Source organism: Micromys minutus (assembly GCF_963924665.1).
Source record: "Micromys minutus genome assembly, chromosome: 7".
NCBI lineage: Eukaryota > Metazoa > Chordata > Mammalia > Rodentia > Muridae > Micromys > Micromys minutus.
The window spans coordinates 44,474,527-44,480,445 of record NC_137976.1 but is presented as its reverse complement, the minus strand read 5'-3'; the positions used below and the strand labels follow the sequence as shown (position 1 = coordinate 44,480,445).

General features: G+C 39.0%; 1 pseudogene across 1 annotated transcript; it reads left to right on the top strand.

Annotated features, from left to right (window-relative positions):
- Positions 1-4,928: 4,928 nt before the first annotated feature.
- LOC308422830 (small ribosomal subunit protein eS6-like) lies at positions 4,929-5,615 on the top strand (annotated as a pseudogene). The gene has a single exon. The product of its transcript is annotated as a small ribosomal subunit protein eS6-like (transcript).
- Positions 5,616-5,919: the final 304 nt, after the last annotated feature.

The window sequence follows — 5,919 nt, the reverse complement described above, 5'->3', positions numbered from 1 at the left end:
GAAAATGCATATCACCCTACTATTAATGTTACCTTTTAGTTAAATACATCCATAGAAGCTGAGAATATAACTAAGTTCAAAAGGATTGGCATGCATATTAGATGTTCTTCGGCCATAATGATAATGATCATAAAATAGATGGATTGGAAGCCCAAATTCTTTCATGGCCAAAATGCATAATCTCTCTCTGCCTCAGCTTCATATCAGAAACACTGGGATAATTACAATAACCACTCAGATCCGTTGCTCTCTGGGTTGCCTTAATGATATTTAGAAAGCAATTAAAATCTGGCATGCATATGTATGGAATACACACACACACACACACACACACACACACACACACACACACACATCATACTGAACCCTGACTGCTTATCTCCCAACTCACTACAGGAGATGCCTGGTGGACTTGGGCATAATTTGCAAGAGACATTACCATCCAACTTTGAGTAAGTCAGTACTTTCCCACATGTGGTGGGAATGAAATTAGATCAACTTGATTCTAGAGGATGAATGTCCCAGCAAAATAGAACATAAATCCTCTTTGAGGCCTGATATACAAGGTTGAAAATTATTCCTATATATTGCAAATACATTGTGACACACCATAAAAAATGTAACAGTAAGCATTCAGAGACCAGAAAATAACCAAATGAGGAGAAAAGCTTCAAATGTTGAGGTTTTAAATTTACAATAATTACTGGTTTTTTTCAAAAAAAACAATACTAAGAAATTTAACAGTACAATGCAATAATAACTTTGGTGCTGGTTAGTCAGAAAGAAACTGAATGAGGAAACAAGAAATAAAAAGACAGAGACATTAGGATGGAAGACAAGAAACAAAGGATGCTGTGTGTGTGTGTGTGTGTGTGTGTGTGTGTGTGTGTGTGTGTGTGTGTGTGTGTGTCTTAGTCAGGGTTTCAATTCCTGCACAAATATCATCACCAAGAAGCAAGTTGGGGAGGAAAGGGTTTATTCAGCTTACACTTTCACATGCAGTTCATCACCAAAGGAAGTCAGAACTGGAACTCAAGCAGATCAGGAAGCAGGAGCTGATGCAGAAGCCATGGAGGGATGTTGCTTAAGGGCTTACTTCTTCTGGCTTGCTCAGCCTGCTTTCTTATAGAACCCAGGTCTACCAGCCCAGGGATGGCACCACCCACAATGGCCTGGGCCCTGCCCCCTTGATCACTAGCTGAGAAAATGCCTTATGGCTGGATCTCATAGAGGTGTTTCCTCAACTGAGGTTCCTTTCTCTGATAACTCCATCCTGTGTCAAGTTGACACAAAACCAGCCAGTAAGGTGTGTGTGTGTGTGTGTGTGTGTGTGTAGAGAGAGAGATAGAGATAGAGAGAGAGAGAGAGAGAGAGAGAGAGAGAGAGAGAGAGAGAGAGAGAGAGATTATGAGAGACTGAGAAAAAAGTGTGTGTGAGAGTGTGTGTATGTCAGTGTCTGTGAGGGAGTGTGTATGTGTCTGTGTGTCTATGAGACAGAGTGTATGTAAGAAAGAGGGTGTGTGTGTCTGTGAGAGAGAGAATCTGTGTGTGTACATGTGTGAGAGATACTCTGTGTGTATGAGAAAGAGTGTGTATGTGACAGAGAAAATCTGTGTGTATGTAAGAGAGACTTGTGAGAGAGAAACTGTGTGTAAGAGAGAGAAAGAAAGATTGCATATGTGAAAGAGAGAGAGACAGTGTGCACATGATATTATATATCCCTTAAGGGATAGGTCAGGAAAGGAGAAACAGAGCATATAAAAACTATTTGAATAAGTAACAAATGAAATTTTTATAAAACTTAAAGACATTAAGTTATAGATCCAAAAATCACAGTGCCTCTTAAAAATTTACCTTTTAGTAAAATGTTACAAACAAAAGCAAAAGAAAATATTCAAATAAACAGAAAAAGACAAAAAAAAAAAAAAAAAAAAAAAAAAAAAAAAAAAAAAAAAAAGACGGTCTGTTCCAAAATGGTAAATATTAGAAAGACGTTTGACTTTTAAACACGGGTAATAGAAATAAGATGATAAGCAATAATAAATATCTTCTAAATGCTAGAAGGAAGTAACTACAAGCTTAATAAACTGGCAAGCATGAGACTAATTTAAACATGTATAGCTGAAAGTGCAAGCATTTGAAATGTAAGTTGAGCACACTATTTACACTCATATTTTAAATATAAAGTAAAGACAGGAAGGGACAACAGTGGCCTCAAAAGTTTATAAAAAAACAAAACAAAAAACAAAAGCCAAAAAATCTAAGTTGCTTCCATTTCTTATAAAGATAGTAAAATGTCAACTGATGTGTGGTCCCAAGAACCTAGGATGCAGCTAATAACCCTATAAAAGACCGTATGGGATCTGTAATCACCATGGAAATACAGCTCTAGGATGTCTTTAGGAGATTATCTAGATACTTCTTAAATGAGAACAATGTTATTTCGTGGCCTGGGGTCTGGCGCTGAATAAAATGAAGAAAACAATGCTGGACACAAGCTCTCATCTTTCTCCAAATCCCAAGTAGAAACAATGTCTCAAGCTCTGCTTGCTAAGAATTCCGAGTCCCTCTAAGAGTAATCGTGAAGCAAAACAACCCCTATCCTTCTTTAACTTTCTTCCCCCCCCCTCAGTTATTTTGCCACAGCCAAAATAAAAATATCTAATACCGCGAGTAAAGAAAAGTGGAAAAATAAATTGGTGAGATCCCAGCAGAAGGAAGATTGGCCGGGGAGGACAATAGACACAGAAAAGGAAGGACAAGAGGGGACCTCAGGTCACACACAGAGCAATTCCTAGTGTTTAATTCCAACTACCCAGAACTAGAAAAGCAGGCAAATCTTAGCCATAGTGTGTGAGACTAAATACTTAAACATTAATCACGCAAAAAGTGTCCACAGACTGGAAGAAGAGGTATCCTCTGAGGAAGGCAGAGTTGGGACCTGAAGGGACCTTGCAAAATCTTGAGAATATTGTCCAGCTTGGCTAACCTGAGAGGCTTTTATTTTGTGGTGACTTATTTAGTTATATCTCATTTCGTATATGTCTTTGAATTCTATTCTATTTCACAAAAGCCAGTTCTGATTGTGCAGCTATAGCATAATCTTCAGAAGCACAGTTCAGTAAGACATAGTATAGGACAGCAGGGAAGACATGGTTTTCTTTGTGTTTTTAAAGCCCAGATACTCATAGGCATGATTATATGGTAGACATTTTTTAAAGATGCATAATAGATTTAATCTGACTCACTGACTCTGGTGTCTGTGGCTAAAAAAATCTAATTTGCATCTTTATGCTTTTATTGTAAAAATTACTCTGGAACTGTATTTTTACCATAAAAGCAACCTTTACTCATCTGCAAATTAACTATGAAAACAAGATAAGATCACCAAACACACAACAGCAAAATGCAAACAAATGCATTTTAAATCCTAATTTTGCATTTTTAACAAGATTTTTATATCAGATAAGTCATTAATTCCTTTTCAGTGTAGCTACCTTCTAGCCTATTAGTTGAAGGCTTGGCATCTGTATTATGGTAGATAGCAATATTTCTTATAATATATGATATGTGATATGCAATATATGATATAGGATACATAATAGATGATATAAGATATAATTAATATATATCAGGGAGGAGGGGCCCTTCCTGGTTAATAAGTACTGTGAGGTTGAATGTTTTAGTAATGTCAGAAGTTACACACCACTGAGTCACACCAACATGATTGCCAAAACATGAGCTAAACAAGGCCAACAGCAATGGATGAGGGGAAGAAGGAAAGCCCCATTGGTCTCAACTCTATTCAAAAAGTTAGATGCCGATAAGGAACGCTGAGAGTGGGAGGCACAGTCTTTCCTAGGAACATGCACTCGGATGGGTTATACAGTACCAAGTGGCCATCCCTGAAAACATACACAGAAGTGATGTTATACAAACTGAGCAGGCAGCATTTATGTATTTAGAAGTTCATGTGTGTGTGTGTGTGTGTGTGTGTGTGTGTGTGTATTTATGTGTGTGTCTGTATATTTATGTGTCTGTGTGTGAGCAACAAAGCGACCACGAACTTGAAAGAAGGCAAGTATGAGAGATGTCTTAAGGAAAGAAAGAAAAGGGAGAAATGATCTAATTACAGAAATGTGTTAATAATAAAAGAAATGATTTGAAAATGTTAAAAAAAAAAAAAGGTAGGATCTATGTCCCACCTAATGATATCCATCTACACATGAGAAATTTTTAAAAAGTGAGTCAACATTACCATCATCATCATCACCATGGTCTTCCCTAAGAAGAGATGGACAGCTCTCAAGGTAGCCAGGAATTGGCTTGAAGGGTCAGTGGTGTGAGAGGGAATTGAGGATGAACTGGGTATGTTTCTTATTAGGAGACGCATCTGTAGAAGAGTTTCTCCTTATGGTCTGCTTCCTCTGCTGTGCCAAGGGGAGGAGTGGAATACTTTCTCACCAGTTACAAACGTGGACTAGAGGGCTCTCAGTGGTCAGAGATTCTTACAAATGGAGACAAGCCAGGACTGATAACAAACAGCTTTAATCCCAGCACCGTGAGGGCAGGGTCTGAGTTTAAAGACACCTTGGTCTGCATGGGAAGGTCGAGAATGCCAGACCCTGCCTAATGAAAAAAAAATGCTATTATGCCATTTAAGAAGAAATAATTACACATTTATCTCCAGGTTCTTTCCTATATCCCATGTTGCCAAGCAATTGTGCCTACTCTGAGAGATATCTGGAGGCTTGTTCCCTACAGAAAATTAAAACATGAATATCCACGTTTATCCAGGCACACGTTGGAGCTGGTAGGATCGAACAGTTAACGAATCCACTGCTGAACGAAGAAGCCTTTTGCACTCCCCTGCCTGAACCTCCTGTAAGGCCCCTGGATGAAAAGCATGATTCCAGCTCATTTTCGTGATGCCTCTTGGGCTCAGTATCTCCTTCCCTGCCACTGGCTGTCAGAAGCTCATTGAAGTGGATGACGAACGCAAGCTTCGTACATTCCACGAGAAGCACCTGGCCACAGAGGTCGCTGCTGATGCTCTTGGTGAAGAGTGGAAAGGTTATGTGGTCCAGAGCAGCGGTGGAAATGACAAACAAGGTTTTCCCATGAAGCAAGGCATTTTGACCCATGGCAGAGAGTGCTTGTTGTTTAGAGGCATTCTTATTGTAGACCGAGGGAAACCGGAGAAAGGAAGCGCAAGTTCGTTTGTGGATGCACCATGGATGCCAATCTGAGTGTTCTCAGCTTGGTTATATTTTTTTTTAAAAAGAGAGGGAGAGAGAAGGATATTCCAGGACTGACAGATACTACTGCTCCTCGTCGGTTGGGATCTAAAAGAGCTAGTGGAATCTGAAAGCTTTATAATCCCTCCAAAGAAGATGGTGTCCGCCAATAAGTTGTCAGCAAGCCCTTGAACAAAGCACCCAAGATTCAGAGTCTTGTTATTTACGTGTCCCGCAACACAAACACTGAGGCATTGCTCTGAAGAAACAACTCACTAAGGAAAACAAGGAGGAGGCTGAAGAACATGCTAAGCTGTTGGCTAAGAGAATGAAGGAAGCCAAACTAAAAAACGCCAGGAACAGATCGCCAGAAGATGAAGGCTGTCGTCACTGAGAGCTTCTACTTCTAAATCAGAGTCCGGTCAAAAATAAGTCTTTAAGAGGAACAAATAAATAGACCTTGAATCTCATAAATAGAAAAGGAAAGAAAAGAAAAGAAAAGAAAAGAAAAGAAAAGAAAAGAAAAGAAAAGAAAAGAAAAGAAAAGAAAAGCATGGTCCAAAGTGCAGGCTCCTGTAGCCTTCTATAGACCTCTCAGATTCACCCCTCCCCTTCTTATTTATTTTTATTGGATATTTTCTATATTTACATTTCAAATATTATCCCGTTTCTTCCTACTCAC